The sequence below is a fragment of the Trichechus manatus genome, unplaced genomic scaffold, assembly GCF_000243295.1.
Source record: "Trichechus manatus latirostris isolate Lorelei unplaced genomic scaffold, TriManLat1.0 scaffold00006, whole genome shotgun sequence".
Taxonomy (NCBI): domain Eukaryota; kingdom Metazoa; phylum Chordata; class Mammalia; order Sirenia; family Trichechidae; genus Trichechus; species Trichechus manatus.
In genome coordinates, this window is record NW_004443942.1 from 32,557,718 (window position 1) to 32,583,899 (window position 26,182).

Genomic DNA, 26,182 nt, shown 5'->3' on the forward strand with positions numbered 1-26,182 from the left:
CTACTGTTTCATGAGAAACTATTTGTTCAGTAAGCCTTCACCTGAAGAACAATAAAAAAATTAATTAAAAAAAAATAAAAATATGAAGAGAACCCAGGACATTTCAAAAACATTCATCTGATCTTTCTATACCATAATCCTGACTCTTTTTTAATATACTAACTTGCTGACAAATTCGTCTCTAAACTAACTTTGAATTTCTGAGTTTTTTGTGAAAGCTTCTTAGAGCTTCATTGTAAGCTAACCTAGTTGGGGACTATGTTTTTTCTTACAAAGGAGGCTCTATCAGTTGTAAATTCCTGATATGGACCTTTTACACTATTGGACTGTATTTCCCTTATATCTTGCTTGGAAATAGCATAGCACCTGAAGCAATTAATTATTGGTCTTTCTATTTCCCATAGTCATCAATATTAGGGGATAATTTTATTGTCCACTACTGTTGCTTCCTTGTGTTAGTAAGGAGTTTAACAGGTATAACTGAAAGACATGAAGGAACAAGTCATATAGAATCTAATGGGATGGGTAAGTTTGTCTAATTCCAATAGCAAATCCACTGAGACTTCAAAAACTATGCCCTCAAATAATGCCTTTATAAATAATAAAGATAGTAATCTGACTTCTACATTGTCTTAGGCTAAGTTCTCTAGGGAAGCAAAATCAGTGAAACGTAATTATATGTATATAGAGAAAGAGAGAGATTTATGTCAAGGAAAGGGCTCATATGGTTGTAGAGACTGGCAAGTCCCAAGTCTATGGGCCAAGCATCAGACTGGAGATTTCTCCTGGCACATGTAGGTGCAGGGGCTGACAAACCCAATATTGGCAGGTCACATGGCGGGCTGCTGGCTCACAGGCTGCAGAGGCTGATGAATCCTAAGATTGGCAGGTAAGCTGCTAGCTCAAGTCTCAAGAACTGGAGGTCAGATGATGACAACCTGGATGCAGGATCCAGAGCAATCAAAAGCCAGTGAGCTTTGCCAGAAAGTCCATATATATTGGATGCAGGCCACACCCTCAAGGAAACTCCCTTTCAACTGATTGACTGCTTGTTGCAGATCTCACCATGGAAGTGATTACATTATATCAGGTCTCATCACAGAGGTGATTACATCATTACATAACTGCCAAACTACTGAGAATCATGGCACAGCCAAGTTAACATACAAACTTAACTATCACATACATACTGCTTTTGCCTTATTTCTTAATTGGTTCAGAAACAAGCAGGGGAGAGAAGTCCTAATTATTTGGTCATCCAGAGATCTTAAATACCTTCTTTATTCTAGTCCTCACCATTTACACTCTCCACTTCCTAATTTATTATTTATTTATTTTATTACACACTCCACCCAATCCCCTCTCTGACTCTCCTTTTTATGCCCTAGGTTTGCCATTGAAAGCCAAATATACCACCTAGAGCTGGTGTTGGCAGGCAGGTTTAGAAAGCCTGTTGATCCCTGAAACAGGGTGTATCAGGGCTCCTCAAGGGAGTCATTAATAGTACACATAAGGCTCAGAATGTAGTCATAATCACAGCTATAATTTATTGCAGCTAAAGGATACAAAGCAAAATCACCAAAGGTAAAGGTACATGGTACAAAAGTCCAGGGGAAACCAGAAACAAGCTCCCAAGAGTCCTCTCACTGAAGAGTCACACAGCATGAGCTTAATATCTCCAGCAATGGGTTGTGTAAAATGTTATCTACCAGGGAACTTCATTAGAACCTCAGAGCCCAGAGTTTCTATTGGAGGTTGACCACATAGGCTTCTTCTGATTGGCATATATCAAAATTCCAGACTCTGGGAAAAACAGCAGACGTTCAGCATAAACCACATTGCATGTATAAACAGTCTAGGTATACCACGCGACTCTTATCCGTTCCAAAAATGATGGGAAGACTTCCAAATTCAAGCTTCAAATGCCATCCAAGGGACAACTTTGCAAGCAGGCTCTTCCAAGGATAGCAATCAGTCTCAAGTCTGCTATGTTAACTCTTTTCTGCAAACAGGGTTTCTTTGGTCCAGAAAGACACTTTAAAATCTCATAACCATAATCATTCAATGAGCACTTAAAATCCCAGCACATTGCTAGGCATACTAGGAAAACAAAAAAATTGAAAGACATTGTTTCATAATCTAAAAGGAAAAAGCTGATTGCGCAAAAAGCAGAAGAATATAGAAACAATTTATATAACTAAATTTACCTTCATTACTCCTACAATTTAATTATAATTACATTGATTTCATGTACTATTCAAAATTCTCAAGAATTTAACTGCCACAAACACATGTCTCTTATTATGTTCCCGGACACTCATAATGCGTTGTATTAGTATCCTAGGGCTGCTATGACAAAGAACCACATATTGGGTGATTTAAAATACCAGAAATTTGTCTCACAGTTCTGGAGGCTAGAAATCTGAGTTCAAGGTGTCAAGAGGGACATGCTGTCTCTGATGGCTCTAGGGAAAGTTTTCCTTTTTGTAACTTCTAGGGGTTCTTGGAAGTCCTTGGGATTCCTTGGCTTGAAGATGATCACTCCAATCTCTGCCTCTGTCTTCGCATGACTGTCTCCCCTCGGTGTCCATCTCCACCCGTCTCTGTGTCTCTTCTCTTTTTATAAGGACACCAGTCATATTGGGTTAGAAACCACCCTACTCAATTATGACCTCACGTTAACTTAACTGATAACATCTTCAAAAACCCTACTTCTAAAACAAGGTCACATTCACAGGTCTCAAGGATTAGGGCTTTGACGTATCTTTTGGAGGGAACAAAATTAAATTCATAAAATGCACTGTCTTTAAATTTTACTTTATACAGCTTCCGTGATGAATTACTGCTGTGATAAAATGAGTTTAAAGTTGTATTTCATTCTCAGAAAGCAAGCTAGTTGTGTGACTTTGGGCAATAATAACAACTACTTACTCAATTATGACTATGTGTGCTTTAGAAACATTATTTCTTTTCATCCATACAGGAATCATGTGACATACGTATCATATTACCCTTTTGTAAACAAAGAAATTGAGACCCAGAGAAGCAATTTTACCAAGCTATATCTGGCAAGTAAATATTAAAGCAGCGAGTTGACCCAGAATTGAGACCAAAGCAAATAATTGAATAATTCTGACCTTGGTTTCTTGATTGAAAAATGGAGAAATAATACCTATGTCTTTGAGTATTTTTTTGGTAATCATTAAAGAAAATTGTATGTAAAATGCCTAATGCTGTGCCTTGACATATATTATACCATGAGTGAAAAATGCAAATTGTCATTATTATTAACCTTATTGGTATTAACTTTAACCTATTCCATAATCACTGTTTATGCCTATAATCTAAACCAATTCCCTTATAAACAGTCCCCAGATAGCTTCTTTGGGAGACTGGAGACAGTTTCCCCCCAGAAATATCTCCAAGATGTTAAGGCAGTAGGTCATCTTCCAATTTAAAATCTGGCTTAAGAATCACCCTCCGCTACCAAGTTAATAAGTTGATATAGAGAGAAAAAAGAAAAAAAAAATTAAAATAATGTCCTGAAGAGGGTCAGAAAGGAAAATGAGATAGAAGAACAGATGGAATTGTGACTCAAGTAAAATTCTGAAACAGAGTATTCACTAAACGGAGATCATGTCCAATATTAATGAACATTTGTCTGAGACTTGACTAGCAGGAATAAGAGTCTAGATGTAAAAACCAACAAACAAAAAACTTTATATCTCTCTTCGATTTTAAATAACCGAAAACATAGGAAAACTATTTAAAGAATTCATGTTTTTCTCAAACTCTGTGTTATAATCTGGCATACCCACAAAAATAATCCCATACATTTTTTAAAAGTAGCTATACAACCACCTCTTGCACAACATTCATATAGTAAGCATAAAACCCTTTATTGTGGAAAACATCCTAGGAACTCGCAGTCAAGGAATGATTACCCTTCCAACACAGTAAATACAGGTTTTCTAGTTTCTTATCCACTTTCTATACTCAGGAATTTAAATATGTGGGCTTGTTTATGTCCTAATAAATGACACTTGATAATTATGGAGTTAAGAATAAGCAAGTCTTCCCAGTGGTCACTTGACCAGTAGCCTAAAGTAAACAATCAAGAAAAATAAAAGAAGCACGATAGTTCCTAAATGTGTCAATTATCGTGATGGCAGCAATGATACTTTCACAAAATCCATCATTACTCCTGTTAATGACTGGTGAGCAAGAGTACAGATGACTTTTGCCTTGGTCCAGAAAACTGAGGACATTAACCAAGGAACTGACCATTAATCCCTGGTAATGTAAAGGCCAGTTTTCAGAGGATCATTGCTCAAGCAATCTTCTATTAAAACAAAAATGCAGTTCAGATTGCTCTATCTACAATGATCAAAAAATATTGGTGCAGTTTTTATAAAGAAGCCTGGCTTAGAATTAGTTGACTCAGTGTTTCTTCATATAGCATCTAATATTCCCCAACTGTATACCTGACATGTAACTTGCAATTTTGGGGTCACAGATTTTTAGCTATTTTTTGTAGACTACCAATGCCTTATTGATCCACTACCTAAATTCCCTGTAAATTTTGTTAAAACAACAACAAATATTCTGTGAAATTTTCAGAAATTTTGAAAAGAAACATATACATTTCCATTTTTGAGAAACAGGAATAATAATAATCCTCAAATAAACAATATACATTTCAAAGTGACCCCTGGAAGTAGAATTTTACTAGGCTAATATAAACATATTTTCAATTAATAAAATGATTTGAAGCAAAATTCAGTAAGAAGAATGGAAAATTCATATTCCAAAGCAAACGTTTTCATGGATAGGCTAAATAGCTAACAATAGGAGCTTGGCTAAATGTATTTTGCTACCTTTGTTTAAAGGAATAGTATTAAGACGTTAAAGAAGATACTCCAAGTAGAGGCTAATTGTCTTGGAAAGATGTTTATAATATATATGTAATGTTTATAAATGAAAAACTAGTGTCAGAAGAGTATGTAGAATATGAGTTACATAGAGAGAGATATATAGGGAGAAACAGAGAGAGTATTCACCTCATATGCATGTGAAAGCTGGACAATGAAAAAGGAAGATAGAACAATCAATGCATTCAAATTGTGGTGTTTGCAAAGAATACTGGCTATACTGTGACCTGCCAGAAAAACAAATAAATCAATCTTTGGAGAAACACAACCAGAATGCTCCTTAAAAATAAAGATGGGGACTTCAGCTCACTTACTTTGGACACATCATCAGGAAAGACTGCTAGAAAAAGGACATTATGATTAGTAAAGTGTACAGTTGGTAAAGGCGAAAGAGGCCTTCAGTGAGATGCATTGACACAGTGGCTGAAATAATGCACTCGAATATAGCAACAAACAGGATAGTGCAGGACTGGCCAATATGGCCAATATTTCCTTCTGTTATACATGAAGTCGCTATAAGACAGAGTAAACTCAATGGTAACTAATAACAACAATATAGAGAGTATGCCTAAGAAGAGGAGGATGGATAGATGGAAAGAGAGAGGAGAGAAGACAGGAAGAGGTAGAGAGACAAAAACAGAGAGACAGACACACAGAGAGAAAGGGCATGCCATGTGGCAGAATTATACACCAAGATATTCACATCTTACAGTGTTGATTTCTGGGATAAGGGAGGAAATTATGTGTTCTGTTTTGTTCTTTTTATTTTTGATCAACTCTGTTTTCTAATAAACATACACTGTTTTCTTATTTTTATTTTTTCAAATTAGATAAACACACAAGCATACTTTTAACATCAAAAAGATCTATACACTTGGTTCTTGTCAAACAATAATTAAGAAACGTTATGTCTCCGAGGGCACACAACAAACTTACCCAACTGAACTCTAGCACTGACCATGGCAGCTATTCTGCTTTGGACCCCTGCCACTTAGTAGTAAACACGTTAGCTACTATCATTCCAGCACAAGAAAGAACACAACATGCGTGCCCAACTATTGCTGAAGATTCTTTTGTGTTGGTGAAAACTGAGATGGCACATTGGTCAGCCTTCTAGATTAGGGTAACAAATAGTTTTAGTATATAGTCAATAGGTACAAGATTAGATCTATTGATTTGTTTTAATTTTTTATAACCACTAAAGGAAGGAGGATGCATTTTAAGAATACCCTACGGGCATTAATAAAAAGACGAACTTTCATTATGGAACAACAATTAAATATAAAGCAATGTGGCTCACAGAGGTAAATGACTTTTCTAAGGACACTCGGCCAGTAAGGTGAAGATAGAATTTGAATCCAGGGACTTCTAACTCCAAAGCCTTTACCTTTTCCATTCTTTTGGAATAAAAAGGAGGAGAATGCCTTAGGGACATTCCCACAAGCTGGTTCTCCTTTAAGGAAAATATGCAAGAGATGCCAATAAATGAGAAAGAGTAATTTGACTATTATTAGTATCAAAGGCTTAAATGTCCTACAATAAAAGTATAATCAACAAATTAAGATTTATTTATACAAAATAGTATATCATGTAGTCAATAAATACGATTTTAATAGTTTATAATAACAAGTAAATATTTCTTCTTTTTTATTACCATTTCTTGAACACTAATGTTAGGCATATATATTAGTATATATGCCAGGCATATATACTAATCATGTCACATATATTATCTCTTCTAAGCTCCATAAATGTCCTAAGAAGTAGATCCTATTATTAGCCTTATTTTACAAATGAGTTTAGTAATGTACATGAGTTTTCACAGTTGGAAAATGTTGTTGTTCTTAAGTGGATCGAATATGTTCCGACTCATAGCAACCCTATGTACACTAGAATGAAACACTGTCCAGTCTGTGCCATCCTTAAAATCATTGCTATGTTTGAGCCCACTGTTGCAGCCACTGTGTAAATCCAACCCCTTGAGGATCTTCCTCTTTTCTGTTGACCCTCTACTTTGCCAAGCATGATGTCCTTCTCCAGGAACTAGTCCCGCCTGATAAGATGTCCAAAGTAGGTGAGACCAAGTCTTGCCATTCTTGCTTCTAAGGAGCATTCTGACTATACTTATTTCAAGACAGATTTGTTCATTCTTCTGGCAGTCCATGGTATATTCAATATTCTTCTCCAACACCATAATTCAAAGGCATCAATTCTTCTTTGGTCTTCCTTATTCATTGTCCAGCTTTCACATGCATATGAAGTGATTGAAAACACCATGGCTTGGGTCAGGCACACCTTAGTCCTCTTTGCTTTTTGACACTTTAAAGAGGACTTTTGCAGCAGATTTGCCCAATGCAATATGTCGTTTGATTTCTTGACTGCTGTTTCCGTAAGCATTGATTATGGATCCAAGTAAAATGATTTTCTTGACAACTTCACTATTTTTTCCGTTTATCATGATGTTGCTTGTTGGTCCAGTTGTGAAGATTTTTGTTTTCTTTATATTGAGATGTAATCCATACTGAAGGCTGTAGTCTTTGATCTTCCTCATTAAGTGCTTCAAGTCCTCCTCACTTTCAGCAAGCAAGGCTGTGTCATCTGTGTATCACAAGTTGTTAATGAGTCTTCCTCCAATCCTGCTGCCCCATTCTTCCTCAAATTGTCCAGCTTCTCAGATTATTTGCTCAGCATACAGATTGAATAGGTATAGTGAAAGGATGCAACCCTGACTCACACCTTTCCTGGTTTTAAACCACACAGTATCCCCTTGGTCTTTTGGAATGACTGTTTCTTGATCTACGTGGGTTCCACATGAGCACAGTTAAGTGTTCTGGAATTCCCATTCTTTGCAAAGTTATCCATAACTTGTTATGATCCACACAGTCGAATGCCTTTGCATAGTCAATAAAACACAAATAAACATCTTTCTGGTATTCTTTACTTTAGCCAAGATCTATCTGACATCAGCAATGATATCCCTAGCTCTGCATCCTCTTCTGAATCCGGCTTGAATTTCTGCCAGTTCCCTGTCGATGTACTGCTGTAGCCGCTTTTGAATGATCTTCAGCAAAATTTTATTTGCATGTAATATTAATGATATTGTGTGATAATTCCCATATTTCTTTTGAATCACCTTTGTTTGGAATGGGCTCATATATGGCTCTCTTCTAGTCAGTTGGCCAGCTAGCTGTCTTCCAAATTTCTTGGCATAAACAAGTGATCCTAGAAGTATGAGGTATTACAGAGGATGAGTTGAGTTCTAGAGAAAGCAACATTCCATGAGAAAGTAAGCTTTCCACCTCCAGTCTTTACTGCTTATTGTTTATTCACTATGAACTCCAGGCCCAGTGCCTAATGAGTGCTCTGGCCTGGGGATACTCAATCATTAGATAGATAGAGAGAAATAGACAGATGCTATCGAGTAGTCTCTAAATCAGTGATGACCTTATGTACAATAGAACGAAACATTACCTGGCCAGTCCTGCATTATCCTTAAGATCACTAGCATGTTCACGTCCATTGCTATGGCTCTTATGTCTGTCCACCACTGAGGACCTCCCTTTCCCTTATTGGCCCTCTTCTTCACCAAACATTATGTTCTCCTCCAGCAATTGATCCCACCTTATGATGTTTCTAAGGCAATCCAGTCAGACAATGTTTTCTTGAGATCCATAAGGTTTTCAGTGGTTAATTTTCAGAAGTAGATCACCAGGCCTTTCTTCCTATTCTATCTTACTCTGTAAGCTCTGATGAAACCTGTCTACCATGGATGATCCTGCTGGTATCTGAAATACCAGTGGCATAGCTTCCAGCATCATAGCAACATGCAAGGCACCACAGTACAACAAACTGACAGATAGGTGGTGGCAATAACCACTACTCACTGACAAAGCTGGAAGTGGCACTATTGATCAGAGTAAAGAATAACAATATTTTTACAGTGAAGCATTCATATCTCCTCTGGGTTAATTGCATCAAGAGGCTATGGTATGGCCTCTGTGCCTCTAGAGAGAGTAATACCAGGCATTTGCTTAAGCCATAGTACTCTGAGATTCATTAGGGGATTATACAAATGGATGATAGAAGAGAACAATGCAGCTGCCTCTAATCTATCCATTCTGCCAATGTAGAATTACTCCCTCAGGTTCATATGCAAGTGTACTGTCTGGTGGTGTTTTTATGCATAATTCAGAGAAGTCAATATCCTGCCATTTAATCTAACTACAAAATTATTGAACATGCTGAACAGCCAGACCTGTAATTAGTAAAGCAGTGGATCAGAGCACGCCATCAGAACGATGCTTAGTGAGATGCCCTGTGGCACACGCTTGCAAATAATACATTTTTTTTTTTTTTTTACTAGCAGGAAAGTAATTTCACCAATATTCTTTTGATTCTAGAATAAAGTTAAGTAACAGCGTAATTGGAGTTACTTGTACAAATTTAGATATATTAAATATAATAATGTATGGAAAGTACCTTGTCAGTTCCTAAAACATAGTATGTGTCTGAATAAACAGTTACTATTAGCTATATTAAGCTACTGTACACACAGCACCACAGGGGTAATCTGTTGCTAATAGTGATATTTATTTATTTATCTAAGCATGCTTGCAGTTTGTAATCATCTCTGCCAATCTACTTTATCTCAATCAAACTCCCAAACTCTCTGTTCTGCAATCATTTCTCCATTCATTTCTCACAGAAAACAAAGAATGATTTAGAGATTCATCCAAAACTCACACAGGTGGCCGACACTTACTTTTCCTCATCAGCAACAGGCCTGAATAAAACTCCAAAACGTCATACTTCATAACTCTATTTGGAGGTGAGTCCAATTTGCAGTAGCAACTTGCGAGCCAATCAAAACACCATCGCATTTATGGTGGGAGCCCATCAAATATTTGATCATTAATTGCCTTGGATTTTTAGAATCTTTGGCTAGTTGTTTTTTTCGTTTTTTGTTTTTTGTTTTTTTCCCCTCTTCTACCCTAAATAGTTGGAGGTGGGATGCCTGTACAATTTGCTCTTCTTTGCTGCTTTTAGACAATTTCTCTTAATCCTCTTTTGAAAACACTGGGTCCTTTAAATTGTGTGCCATATGACTACATTATCCACAAATGCCTCTTTATTGCAACCCCTTCATTTTTCCTCTAGGAAACCTTTTAACAGGGGCTTTCTTCTTCCGTTCTGACACTATTATGACCATTTTACTCCACAACATCCAGGAGAGCTATTGAAAACAGACCTCTGATAATGTCACTTGTATGCTCCAAAACTTGGCTGGTTTTCCACTACCTTCAGAAAAAATAACCAAACAAGGTGTCAGACCTTACTTTCTTCCTTTAATTTTGAAAGTGCTTCCCCTTATTCATGCCTCACCAGCCACATTCCCCCCAAAAGCTAATGTCTGCCTCAGGATCTTTGTACTTGTTGTTAGCTCTGGCCGGACTGTCTTTGCTTAGTTCTTTGCATTCTTGGCTCCTCTCTTCATTCTGGTTCCTGCTTAAATATCATCGACTCAGAGAACCTTTCTCCCATGATCCTGTGTAAATAGCTACTTATTTCCTATCATTCCTTAACCTCCTATCCTATCTTATGTGTCTTTACAGTATTTACTGTACTTGCTACCTAGTTTATTTTACCACCAGTTGCCATCAAGTCCACTCTGATTCACGGTGACCCCGTGTGTGTCAGAGTAGAACTGTCCTCCATAGGATTTTCAAAGGCTGATTTTTCAGAATTAGATTGACAAGATTTGAGTTGCGTCTGGGTAGACTAGACCATTCAACCTTTTGTTTAGCAGCCGAGCACATTAATCATTTGCACCACCCAGGGACTCTACCTAGTTTATATTATGTATATTTTTTCCTTTTGCTCATTTTCTTTTTCCCACTTTAAAATGTAAGCTCTATACAAGATCAAGGCCTTTCTCTCTCTGTTGTTCAAATGTATGTCCCTATTACCTGGAAAGGTGACTAGCACATAGATGCTCATTAAATATTTATTTATTGAAAATACATGATTTTCTTAAAATAGGTGAAAGATGATCAAAAAAACTGTTATAAGTAGCTCATATTTTCTTCTGTTTAACTCATTCAGATGTTAAGGGCAGAGTTTCACAGCTTTGAAATACATCCTTGAATTTTCTATGACATCCTCCTCTATGACTGTGATGGTTAAGATTATGTGTCAAATTGGCTGGGCCATGATTCTCAGTGTTTTGGTAGTTATCTAATGTTGTGATCACTTCCCTGTTGAAATTTGATATATGATCACCCCCATGATGGAATTTGCTGAGTGGTACCAGTGGGGGCGAGGCCTGTGGTAGCTCACTGCCCCCTCATCTCCTTCACCTTTCTGCCCTCCACCACTTATTTACTTCCTGCTTGCTTTGCCAAGGTTTTTGGCTTGTTCTGGATCCTGCAGCTGCCTCTTGTCATCTGACCTCCAGTTCTTGGGACTTGAGCTAGCAGCTTACCTGCTGATCTTGGGATTCGTCAATCTTCACTGCCTGTGAGCAAGAGTCCTGCTCTCCGACCTGCCGATCTTGAATTCGCCAGCCCCTGCAGCTACGTGAATCAGGAGAAGCCTTGTGGTCTTGCCTGCTGATCTTGGGATTCATCGACTTTCACAGCCTGTAAACGGGAGCCCTGCTCTTCAACCTGCTGATTTTGGGTTTGCCAGCCCCTGTGGCTGAGTAAATCAGGAGAGGCCTCTATCCTGATCCATGGACTTGGGAGATTCTAGCCTCTACAATCATGTGAGCTGTTCCCTTGATATAAATCTTTCTCTCTCTATATATATATACATACATATATACGATTTACTGGTTTTGCTTCTCTAAAGAACTTAGCGTAAGACAATGACCAATAAGAAAGAACAGATTTCCTTTACATCTCATATTTGAACAGGAAAATAGAGGCTACTTAATGCTAACTTCTTGTGTTTTCATAAAGGATAAAAAATTTCATAGAGGGGAAAGAACACATCCCTTTCCATGGGAGGAAGAGTGACTTATCTGACTGAAGAGACTGGGAGAAGGAATATGGCCCAATGCACTTAGGTTCACTCATTTGGATATGACTTCTCCTGAGAGCTTCTTTTAAGATGTTCTCTCATACAGAGGCAGAGCCTGTTCACAGGCCTGATCCACAGGTGGGAGGTGGAGGTGGAAATTTAAGAAGGAAGATGTAGTCTTATCTGCAACAAAGTGATAAGTGTCTAACTCAGGAGTGCATGGCTGTGTGCTAGGAAGCCAGATTTTGGCTGCAGGTCAAGACCTATTCTACAAATCAGTTTTATTAATGATAAAACTGATATTTTCATCTCCATCCACCTGACTCCTATGTCAATTGATTCAGACCTCAGAGTAAGGAGAGGGCAATGGTTAATTTTCACTTGTAAAACCCAACCACACATACACTATGTCCCTCTATACTATGTAGTCCTCTTTCTGTGCACACTCAACATTTTCTGAGACCCTATTAATTACAAGAACTGCCATTAAATACTAGCAATGAAAAGATGAATTGGAATAGCACTGACCTCAGGGAATTAATATTCTAGTGGTCCCTCAAATCAAATCTAACTCTAACTGACCGTATGATATAACCAGGGCATACTAGCTTGAATAAAAATGCAAGGCACAGAGTTTTTTTTTTTTGTTGTTTTTTGTTTTTTTTCAAAGATTAGATGATTAATATTCTCTCCCATTTTGTGCTCCTTCACCTTATTACCTCGGGTCACTTAAGTCAAGGATGATAATGTGATTCAAACACCAGTAAACTTTGATATCATCCTTTTCTTTAAAATGAAAAAAGAAAAAAGTACACATGCAACAAATAAGCATGAAATAATCCAGGAGTGGATAGGAAGCTCACTTCTGAGCCATCAATTCCATCAGAGAAACCAGGAGACAAGTCATCAGTCAGACTTTAATCAGCAGCAATGGATGGGATGAAAAATGGGGAGCATTCTGGGGGTAATCATCAAGACTGTATGCTTTCTCCCAAGATCATTTGTTTCATCAGTGACAATGGAGTCAGAGCTCCATTGTGTTTATAATGAACATTTTTTTTTTAAGGAGAAAAAAGAGAGAGAGAGACACAGATGAAGGAAAAGAAGACAGAAGAAGGGAGAAAGAAAAATAACAGAGGCGGGGAGGGAGCACCTGTCCAGTTGGCTTGGCTGGAGTACATAATGTGGATATACTGGGAGGAGAGGTAAGTTGAGTAGGGCCGACAGAGGCTGCAGCATCCTGACCAGATAAGGCTTTGCAAGCCCTAATAAAGGATTTTTGCTTTGTGCAAAGAACAAAGGGGAGCTATCAAAAGAGTTTATCTACAGGAGTGATAAACTCCAATCAGTGTACGTAAAAGATCATCTTGACTATAGCAAAGAAGAATACTTTAGATGGGAACAAAGCTATAGTTTCCTGCATAGTTTTATTCTATCTTATACTCTCTGTGGTCCTCAAAATTGATGAATAAGCAAAGATAACTGGTTTAGGCCCAAGGCAAGTCCCAAGTTTCCACCCACTGAGGTATATATATATATATATGTGTGTGTGTGTGTGTGCGTATATATACACATACTTATTGCCACTGAGTCAATTTCAACTTATAGTGACCTTATAGGACAGAGTAGAACTGGCCCATAGAGTTTCCAAGAAGCAGCTGGTGGATTCAAACTACCGACCTTTTGGTTAGCAGCCGAGCTCTTAACCACTGAGACACCAGGGCTTCAAATGTATTAAAGGAATCGAGTATCTGGATAACCAGTTGATTGCTCCCACTTCCCTCACCTGTACCTAAGGCTTCCATTAGAGCACAAAACACTCTTTAACCAACACCGGCAAAGCATTTGAGAGTCAAGTACCTGTCAGGCTGCCTAATCCTCTCATTAGTAGAAAACGGTCGATTTAGGACATGAAAAATAAAAGCAGTGGTGATTGCATCAATTCTGTGTTTGTGTGCCAAAATTTAACTAGACATTGCACCATTTGATGCTCCTAATAGGTATGTGGGAAAAGTATTTTTGACAGATGAGAAAACCAAAATTGTTACCATGATATTATTATGCACCCATTGACTAAGAGTAGATATTTAAACACCATTATGCATGAACAGTGTCCTACTATGCGAGGCTTGTGGGAGCCCCAAGATGTAGGTGCCATTCCAACCTGGGAAATTTAAGTAACGCCTGTAATATCCTCTCCGACAAATACCAATAGCCTATGAAGTAGCCATCTCAGCACCCACCATATCACCTAGTAAAATATCTGGAACCAATCTCTCAGAATCATTTGTCCATTCTAATCTAAGAGATTATAATTGGGACTGAAGGGTTGCTATTCATTTAGGAGACATCTTTCAACAGATGGCAACAAAGTATCTTATTTTAACAATTTTCCAAAAAGTCAGTTCTTGAATTTTCCTAAATCACATCGTTACCACATGGGCTAAGACTAACCCTGCCTCCATCCGTTTACCTCAGTGACCACGTGAAGTCTGAGCTCACCTGGTTTTGTATCCATATAGTGCTTTGCACATCTCTAAGCTAACCTGGCTGCTAACAGAAAAGTTGGAGATTCGAGTCCACCCAGAGGCACCTCAGAAGAAAGGCATGGTGATCTACTTTTAAAAAATCAACCAATGAAATATCTATGGAGCATAGTTCTACTCTGACACACACAGGGTAGCTATGAGTTGGAACTGACTCAAAGATAACTGGTTTAATCTTACCTAGCCCCTCAGTGTTTCCTTGCATCTATGCCCCTATATTCTCAACCTCTTTAAATAGTCCCTCCTTGTGATAAGTCACTAAAGCTGTTTTGGTTTTCCCAACTTCCCTGAAAGCAGAGCAGGCTCTAGAGGTGAAGAGAAGGTGCCGTGGAGCAAGCCTTGGTTCAGTGTGAGAAACTGCACTCACACAGCACTGCTTTTCTGCTTCTCTTCCTTCCCCTGAACCCCAAGTCTCCACTCTGGGAGGACAAACACGTGAAAATGGTAACAAAGTGATGCCATGTTATAAATTTGTCCTCAGGTACTCTAGAAAATTGTGGTGGCCATGCTGCATTTAAAATCCCTAAATGTTTCTAAATTAATTCATTGGTCAAATATCCCATATCTCTTCAGGATCCTTCTACTTTAAAGCTATAGTAGTCTGGAATTCTCTTATGCTTTTTTTATGGATAGAAGAGTCATTAACCTACAAAAAATAGAAAATATAGCTCTGTTAGCTTGCTGTCTTGACAATCATTCACTTGTACCGAAGATACTGAAATTTATTCCTAAAACTCCAGGACTGAACATTCCATTCTTAAACATTTAGAACAAATAGAGTTCCTTTGATTCTTTAATAAAACTGATTGCGAATCCTTGTTTTCACCCTAGTGACCTAGGAAAGTAAATTTAACAAAAAGGCCTTGTATTGATATAAATCCCTTAGGGCAAAACCAATAAATAAAATTAAACACTCCAAATTTCTCTTCATTGAAAAGACATTTTTGGTATTATCCTCTACACTCTCCCTTATAGGAAGAAGAAATTTTAATTACTATCAGTAAGGTGAATCCTAAAGAAGTTTGAGACTGAAATGTTTATTCCGCTTATTGCATTTTACCCTTCATGGATGATGCAGATTGATTCATTGCTATAGCTTATGTTTTTCATCAATTACACTTTCCAGTACTCCTGCCTTGTGGCTGGATGTCTATAGAAGGATAACTGGTTTTGAAAGAAGAAAACTCAAATAGCTCTCACTAAGGTTTGATTTTTAAATTTATTTTCAAGTTACTTATTACTGATGTCATTCACAACCTCTTATGGAAATAGAGTCTCTAACTAACCTCAAGACTTTATGGCTAAAACATCACTTTTTACCCTCATTGAAAAATCATAATGCAAACCATGAACCTAGAGCTGTCTATCTGAGATTTCTGAGAAATGCTTTCTTTGGTTGCTGTAATAGTAAATGATCTCTGAAACGAGCTACCGTATTTGGGTTATTCACCTCATTTCTCTCTTCCTCTCACATTTTTAGACAGCACACAACACTTCTGACCAAAGGACAGACAGAGGAAGTGTGCTCCCTGGATTTAAACACCCTGTGCTCGTTTCCACAATCCCAAATATGGCACAGAAGATAATTGTTCTGCCACATAAGCTAGGGCACAGAAGCAAAGGATGCTAATGTTCCTAACTGCCCATGCTTGATGCACAAGGCTGAAGGAATAAGAAAACTCAGAGTATGCTGAAATGGAGGTGCTGATAACTTGCCAAGTATAGCTGATACTCTGGAGAATTATATTCAGTGCCTGAATGTCAACGTATAAGAAAACCATCCATATGGGTGATAAGTTATACAAGAAGAGAAGGTATAGCATTCTATAGTAACGATACTTAGGAAAGTTGAAAAATAAAGTATTGTTTGTGATATGTATATCCTACAACCTTACCTGGATTATAAGTTTCTTGAGCGCATAGCGTGTTCCTCATATTTATTTTTATCCTTTTGCTTATTACACTGTGTACTGCATAGAAATTGATCAGTAATATGTTTTTCCCCGATATTGGTAACAATATCTTACATGAACAAAGAATCTTAGAGACCAGAGAGCCTAGAAAACATACTGCAAATCCCATCTTTAGAGATGCATAACGGAGGCTCAGAGTAGGCCATCACTTTACAAAGTTCTCGTACTAGTATATCATAGAACAGGGACTGGTGTCAGGTTTTCCAGCTCACAATCCGGTGTTCTTTCTAATGTAGCCTATCAAATCCCATCAGCGTGTATAAAATAATTACACTGGGCAGTGTCTTAGTCATCTAGTGTTGCTATAACAGAAATACTATAAGTGGATAGCTTCAACAAAGAGAAATTTACTCTCTCACAGTCTAGTAGGTTACAAGTCCAAATTTAGGGTGTTAGGGCCAGGGGAAGGCTTTCTCTGTTGGCTCTGGAGGAAGGTCCTTGTCATCAGTCTTCCCTTGTTCTGGGAGCGTCTCAGCACAGGAACCTCAGGTCTAAAGGACGCGCTCTGCTCCCAGCACTGCTTTCTTGGTGGTATAAAGTCCCCCCTCTCTGCTTGTTTCCCTTTCTTCTTATCTCTTGTAAGATAAAAGGCAGTGCAGTCCACACCCCAGGGAAACTCCCTTTACATTGGATCAGGGATGTGACCTTAGTAAGGGTGTTACAATCTTACCCTAATCCTCTTTAACATAAAATTACAATCACAAAATGGAGGACAACTACACAATACAGGGAATCATGGCCCAGCCAAATTAATACACACATTTTTAGGGAGACATAATTCATTCCATGACAGGCAATCATGTTGTCATCTTGCATAATGTGAATATTATGTCTTCAACACCTTTTGATGCTTTCCAACTGCAGGAATGAGTAAGACAAACTTCCCTCCCTAAGTAAATTTACAGTCTAGTAGGGATGATAAAGATATAAAAATGGTTTTCTATTGGCTAAGGGATAAAACAATGTTTCTTAAAATAACACAAAAGAACAGCCAAAACAGTTTTGAAAAAAGAAGAAGGAAGTCGGAGGACTTGCACTTTCTGGTTTCAAAAGTTACTATAAAGCTACAATCATCAAGGCAGTGTGGAACTGACATAAGAATAAACATATGGATCAATGGCAAAGAATTTAGAGTTCAGAAATAAGGCCTTACATTTTTGGTCAATTAAATTTCAATATAGGTGCCCAGCGATTACATGGGAAAAGAATAGTTATTGCTAAAAATGGTGCTGGTATAATTGAATATCACCATTCAAAAAATCAATTTAGTCCATTATTTCAAACTATAATACAAACATGAAGTCAAAATGGATCATAGACCAAAGTAAGAGTTAAAATTCTTCAAAGAAATTATTATTACCACCCATTACCTAGCTGATTCTGACTTATGGTAGCCCTATGTATATCAGAGCAGAACTGTACTCCATAGGATTTTCAATTTTTTTTTTTTCAAAAGTAGATTGCTAGGTCTTTCTTCTTCCATCCTTTCTGTTAGCAGCCAAGCTCATTAACCATTTGCACCACCAAGGAACTCTGAAGAAATAGTAGGAGTAAATTTTTGTTCCTTTGGGTTAGGAAAATATTTCATACTACAAGACCAAGAGGATAAGCAGTGTTAAAAAAATATATGAATTAGACTTCATTAATATTATTATTCTTTGTACTTCAAATGGTATCATTAAGAATGTAAAAACACAAGCCACAGACAGGGAGAAAATATTTGCCAATCATATATTCAATAAGGGACTTATCCAGGATATTTAAAGAACTCTTACAACTAAATAAGTCAAATAATCTAATTAAAAAATGAGCAACATATTTGAATAAACATTTCACCAAAGAAGAGATATGAATGGTCAATAAGCTATCATCGAAACATTAAGCTATTAGTCAATGCAAATTAAAACCACAATGTGATGTGATGCCACTTTAAATCTAATAAAGTGAATATAATCAAAGAGATAACATGTGTTGTTAAGGATGTGAAAAAATTGAAATGCTCATAGGTTGCAGGTGGAATTGTGAAATGTTACACTTTGGAAAGAAGTTGGCAGTTTCGTAAAATGTTAAATGAAGAGTTACCTTATAACCCAACAATTCTACTCCTGAATATTTACTCAAGACAAATGAAAACAAATGTTCGTGCAAATGTTTGTAGCAACACTAATTCACTATAGCCAAAAAGCGGAAATAATCCAAAATGTCCATTAACTGATGGATAAACAAAATGCTATGCATCCCTACAATGGATATTCATGCTAGAATATGGATGGACCTCAAACACATTACATTAGTTAAGAGAAGCTAGACACACAAGATCATATACTGTATGATTTTATTTATGTGAAATTTATAGAAAAGGTAAATTGATAAATACAGAAACTAGCTTAGTGGTTGCCTAAGGATAGGGGTGGAAATGAGACGTGATCAAAAATGGGTATAAGGTTTCTTCTTGGAGTGATGAAAGGATTAAGAAATTAGATTGTGGTGATGGTTACATTACTCTAAATTTATTAAAAATTATTGAGCTGTACACTTATAATAATTGGATTTTATAATACAAATTATATTTCATAAAGTTGTTAAAAATAGAATTAAAGACCCTCCATTATCTGCTTCCCATTGTCCCAATTTATTTTCCAATTTTATTATTATTATTTATATTGCTTTCTAGTTCTTCACATACTATGGTCTTTTGCCACCTCATTCTTGATTTTTGGCCTGCTTGGAAAACACTTTCCATAATTCTCTCCTTGAACAAGTTCTATTCATTCTTCCAGGCTCAGTTCAAGTATCTTCTCATTCAGAAAAACTTTCCTAATCTAAAGTCACATCTCTCCTATCGGCTCCCATCATATTTTATACATACTGCTACCCATATACTCAACTTATTGTCTTTATTCGATCTGTTTAACTTTCTGCCTGCTTGTTAGACTATAAGCTCTCCGAAAGAAAAAGAAAAAGAATGTGTCTCATTTATCCCCATATCTCTCCATGGTTCCAAGAACATATAGTAGGCTTTTTTAATAAATATTTATTAAACTAAAATCTATGCAATAAAGTGTGTTAAGTGTAAGAAAGTGTGGGCACAGTCAACAGTTTTGCTTGGGATGATCAGGAAAGGCTTAAATGATGAACAGGAGTTATCCAAGTAGTTGGAAATTTAAGAACACAGAATAAAGTTCCCATTACAAAAAAGTTGTCTGCAGAAGCAGTTTTTCCAACTTCAAACAATAAGAAAGAGGGTTTGGTCAAAAAAGGGAGATAAAAATATAATGCATAATTCAGAATAAATCTGTTAAGCTAAAATAAGAAAGAAGAGCATTTTTAAACATGAAATAACAATAATGCAAGGGAAAAATGTTTCTCTTCCCTTTTACGAAGCACCAAATAAAAGAATCACTGCAGGGTTTCTTATCCTTTTTTTGTACCTACTCAGAGGTAGTATGTCATTTCACTTCTTTTGATCCATTCAATCAACAAACCATCTAGCTCAAGGTTTTCACCTTAGCTTCAAGGACCTCAGGACTGGACAGGCAAAAATTCTTACCTAATGTGACTCAATAAGTGAGTAACAGAGCCTTGGTCCTGGGCTTCGTCTCCTTACTTTTGTTATTTTCTTATCTGATAGTCTTTCCATGCTTAGTCTTGTCAGTATGTATTTGTGTGTGTGTGCGTGTGTGTGCATGTGCACATGTGTGTATGTGCAGAAAAGTGGAGGTTAAAAAGTAGGTTATAACAGGGGCAACAAATTGTTCACCAAAGAAAGTTGTGATGCTTAATAATGCTAATAGCTAAAATTTATTTTTGAGTGTTTACTTGTCATCAGGCTCTTTGCTAAGCACCTTGTGGGCATTCTCTTTTTGATCATCACAATCTCCTATAAATTTATCTATGAAAAAAAAAAAACAAAAAACTGAGGTTCATGAGAGTTAAGACCATTTCTGAATGTCACTAACTAGTATAAGATAGTATCCAGGGCTGTATGATTTCAGAAGTCCATGATGTTACATGTCATGTATTGTTCTACTGCAATCTATTCATCTCAATCTACAGCTTAGGATCTACTGCTTAAGTTTTCAGTAGTCATTTGGTTCATAAAAATCCTTTTTTCATGGTCTTTCTCATATCCCTGAAGTAGAAGTAAAAGATATATTAGAGAATAATATTAGCAAACACCTTTCAATGAATTTACTTAATTGGTAGCATATGATATAAACTCTTGAATATGGGACTTTTTATTATAAAAAGGTTAAAACAAATCAGTGTTTTAGGTACAGAAGTTGATAAAACATTTAGGTATCACAGTATATCTTGAAATGTACATTTCTATACCAAGTAAAATATTTGTGTCATTCATGGTTCTTTTAAAACAGAAGCAAGAAAGAAAGTAAAGAATCAGAATATATCAAACTCATTAACTTGAAGGCCACTTAAATAGAAGATCTGATTATAACACCTAGGAAACTTAAGTTTACCTTTATGAGATGAGGGGAAAAAAAGTACTCTCTAACCAATTAAGAGTGCAAACATAATTTCGGGGCAAATGCTCTACATAACACATGAGAATAAAATGTTTCCTGATAGGCATTAAAGGACTAGTTACAAGTGATTCTTATCAAGTAGAACAGATGCCGCATCCTGTCTAGGCCCTCCAACATCGACCTCTCATCCTCCAAGCCTTTAAACCATGTAATATCAGAACATACAGCCATCTACACTCTCATTTTTTCACTTAGTCCTGTAGTACTTGTATTATTTGCCTGGCCTTTTCTTCATATATATCCAGATTCTACAGATTCTTTCATGTAGATCCTCACAATAATTTGAGGTGGGGAGAGCTTTTCTCACTCCTTGTAATCTATAAACTAGGCTTCCCTACTTGATTACTAACTACTTGTTTGATCTGAATTCTGTCTTTAGTGCTATTATCTCATGTAAAAGTAGACAAATACTTCACTGTGTTCATCTTTCCCTCAAGAGTCTGAATTTTGGTGGCATTTCAGCCAGACTCATTCTTTAAGAAGGATTCAGACCACATGTCTATTAGGATAGCTACTTACCGAATATCTTATTATCCATTAATTTGTATATTATATGCAGTTGAAGGTAATCAGGCACCTTCATAAAACCATTAGCATCTGCCTAATTTAGAAAGCATCACCTTTTGCCTGAACTACTGACACCTGACGGAATATAACCACCTTTTAAAACATTATTTCCACTAGAATATACGTTTAAATTGTGAAGTAAACCTTTCTTGTATTCTATTATGACCTAGATCATTATCATGCCGACTTTCCATAAAAACTAAGAGCCTACCAAGAATAAGAGGAAATTCATTTCCTGGGCGTCTGTCATACTTAATGCATGAGGAGTTGCTAGGCAAAACTGACATATCCACATTCATCCTGGAAACTCATGTACAAGAAAACACTGGTGAGTATCACAGACAGGAACTGGGCCTCATGGCTCCTTCTTGGCAACATTATTGTAATTATTGACATTAAACTTTCCCTTTTATTTGGGTAATGTAATGTCCAGTTTTCTGGGAGTAGAAACTATTCAATGTTTTTAACTTATCTAATTGTTATATTTCTTAGTGCCTTCTCCCCCTGTCTGCCACTCCCCCAGCTACCCTAACTCCCAAAGGGATAGTGCTTAGAGTCATGTAGTTACCTTATCCATTTCTACACTGTGATTGGAGAACATTGATTAAGTTTGAAAATGGTGGATTGGTATTTGGAGTGAAAAATATTTACTAATGGAATTCAACTAGTAAAGGATACTTCTCAAACCCGAACTGTTTATTCCTGTTTAAAGCAACCTCATATAATCACAAATCCAACAATTTGTTTAATTATTAATTGAGAGAAATTGTCATGATAGAGGTAGTTTATATATACTGTTGTAGACAGATAATGGAGGCTTTATTCAGAAGCAGAGATAAAGCTAGAATTCTGAGTCAAGCAATCACAAACGAGTAAACTAAGGGCAAAGATAAAGTAAATAAACCAAACCAAAAACCAAATCCTTTGCCATTGAGTCGATTCTGACTCATAGCAACCCTATAGGACAGGGTACAACTGCCCCTTAGGGTTTCCAAGGAGTGGCTGGTGGATTCAAACTGCAAGGTATCCAGTATCACTGAGCTAATAAGTAGTGGAACTGAAATTTGATTCATAAGCTATACTCTTAGATGCTAAACTAAATTTTAGCTTCTGTTATTGTAACAGATATACCTGAGGACATTAAATTAGTCCATACATGGTGTCTCCAGTCTCCCATGTTCATAATGCTATTTGAAAAACTTCTGATTATTTTTTGCAAGTTTTATCAATCCATTATTTAAAAATATCTTTTCATAGTGGTGAAAATCACTATTTCATCTCTCCTTAACTCTTCAGTCACTTGATATTAATTCAAATGCTAGGTAGGTTCAAAATTGAATACAAGGTCAGAGTAGTTCTTTAAAAAAAGAGGAGATTGTATATTCTTCTTCTTGCATAGCATTTATTGAGTAATCACTGTGTTCTACCCCTGTGGTTCTAAAACGTTAGCTATCAGCAGAATAACTTGGAGGGCTTGTTAAGCACAGATTAATGAGACTCAACCCCAGGGTTTCTGATTCAGTAGGAATGGAGTGAGAGCCAAGAATGAGCATTTCTAACAAGTTCACAGAGATGCAGATGTGTTGGACTAGGGATCGCATTGAGAATCACTGTGCCAGACATTGTACTAATGGAGTCAACTCATTTAATCCTCACCATAAAGATAATGAGGAAGGTCTTATTATAATTCAAGATCTATAAATGAAGAAATTGAGGCACTGAGAATTTAAATGCCTTGCCCAAAATGGTACAACTAGTAAGAAGTGACATCAGGATTTGAACAGCGGAGCTGTTTCCAGAGCCCTTCAGTACACTTCACAACTTTTCAATCCTGCTTCCTTGCAGGGGTAGGTAATCAAATCAATAATCACCTATGTCACCTGTGAGAGCCCAGTGACAAAAGATGATTGCAGGCGCACTGTGTCTAGCACAGGAGGTATTCACTAAATGTTGCTTTCTGTCAGTCCATCTTTGACCCTGTAACTACCACTGTGCACTCCCACTTACTGTTAGCTGCCATTGAGTAGGCTCCAACTCCGACTCTGATTCACAGAGTTCTGCCATATAACAGAATGAAATGTTGCCCAGTCCTGCACCATCTTCATGATCATTGGTATGTTTGAGTTCATTGTTGCAGCCAATTCTTCTGAGGATTTCTCTTGTTTTCATTGGTCTTCTATTTTACCAGACATTATGTCTTTTTCTAGTGATTGGGTGGGTAAATACCAGTCGTTAAAGCTCGTTCAGCTCCTAGTTTATCCAATCAAAAATCTAATTGGTTTTTTCCACATTTGGGAAAAAAGAGGAAACAAGGTGGTACAGATGCACATGTGTGTCTTCATAAATAAAATGAGGGTGAAGGGATGAAAGTCCATCGTCTCTATGTCTTCTGAACACTTTGAAACATGAAATTGTAGAAAGTTTGCTCTACTGTGCTAGGAACTAAGAGATTTGTAGTGGCTACAGAGTTCTGGGGGCTTATACGTAACCTTAATTTAAAAACACAAGTGAAAAAGCAGCCATTCCTTGGTTGGATTTGCATATCTGATGTTGGCAGAAATATAGACCATCAGTACCCTTTTGGAGCAGATTGGTCACGATCAGCCTTACAGAAAAAGTTCTGCCCATCCTGGATTCTAGTGTTATCCCATTAGGCATCAGACACAAGCTTTCCCACAGATACCTCAAGGGGAGAAGGTTTAGTAACAAGCAAGCTGGGGGATGATGAGTGAGCGAGGACATTAAAAGTATTAGAAACACTTTTCTTGTTATCTATTTCTATGTCCAATGACCCTTGCAAATGTAAGCAGAAGTTCATCAGACAAGGTTAATTTGCTGCATTAACTATCTGGGAACTAAATGAATCCAGGATGCCAACAGCCAGAAGCTGTCATGGTCCTGCCAACTTGTTGGCAAGCTAATGTATCAAGATGTTACCTCTACATTAGATGAGGTAAGTTCCTCACATCCTGACAATGATCGTTCAATGACAGAAACAAGTTGAACCTTTATGGCCCGTTTCTAATCACAACATCTAGTGGAGAGCAGGCACTTTGGCAGAAATTGGCATCTCCTTGACAGCCCCAGACAGGAAGACTGAGAACTGAATGAACTAAGAGAATGTGTTTGTCCCTTACCTTAGATGCTGTCTCAGGTGGGCAGGGCAGCCTGGGGTTGTTTGCAGGAAAGTTACAGATCTTTAATCTCTTTCCCAATCTGCTGCTGTCATCTGTAACTAAATAAGAGGTGTTGCAGTAATGCCTTTGAATCCAGGCAATGGATATAGAGTATGGCCTTTCATTGTCTCTATGATATTTTGTAAACAAATACACTTTTGTTTTTCTCTGGAATGATAAGGGGCCCAGTATCATTTTATATTTTCAGTAATGTTTTTCTCCTTCTTGACTTTCACATCGTTACATGGATAGATCCGCAAAGCACGAGTTCCTGGGTGGTGAAAATGATTAAAGTACTTGGCTGCTAACTGAAAGGTTGGAGGTTCAAGTACACCTAGAGGTACTTCAAAAGAAAGGTCTGGTGCTCTACTTCTGAAAAATCAGCCACTGAAAATGCTATGGAGCATGGGTCTTCTCTGACACACATGGGATTGCCATGAGTTGGAATGGACTCAATGGCGACTTGTAATCATATTCAAGAATTAATGCACAGGAACAGATTTTTCTAAAATCCAAATAAAAAGGGAGCCAGAGCAGATTCAATTTATCTGAGGTTGTGATGTATCCTTACTGACACTGATTTACATAAGGGTGGTCCAAAAGAAAGGAGCCTGGTGGTGCAGTGGTTAAGTGCTCGGGTGCTAACTCAAAGGTCAGTGGTTCAAACCCACTAGCCACCCCATGAGAGAAAGATGTGCCAGTCTGCTTCCGTGAAGATTTACAGTTTTGGAAACCCTACAGGGCAGTTCTACTCTGTCCTATGGTGTTGCTGAGTCAGAATTGACTTGACGGCAATGGGTTTGGTTTTTTGTTTTGGGTTGGAAGGATACAGGAGTGATTGTGTGTATGCATGCATTTGACTGTGTGTGTAGGAGTTAGTGTATGCTGGGTCATAGTATACAAACACATAAAATTAAAAAATAAACAAGTGAATTTTCCAAAGGTTTTATTTGCCTATATATTCAGTTCTATTATCATATATATTTTTTTAATTTGCAAACAATTTCTAATCATGCTAAAGATGTCAGAATTAATGAATATTTGTGCTTGGTGAGACATAGCGAAGAAGGAGACCCAGTGGTGATATCATTTTACAAAAGTCATTTTTTTTTTTGAAGGTTATGAATGGACTAATTTAAACTGGTCCTCAGTTCATGAGCTAAGAGCATAAGCAAAAATGTCAATTGCATCAGCGCACTAGGCCCACCGTGAAGCCCCCTAATAAAAATGAATAAGATGATTTGACTTCTTTGTTTTTCTCCTGCTGCTGCTGTTGGAAAAGATGACAGCCTAATCAAGTCTGCCCAGCACCGGGCTGTGAGTTTGCGTTACTCGGCAAGTGTTCTGTCATTACTGCACGGTTTGGGGGGATAACGGTTTGTCTAAACTGTACCACAGGCAGAGACCATTTCTGAAAGTCACTCA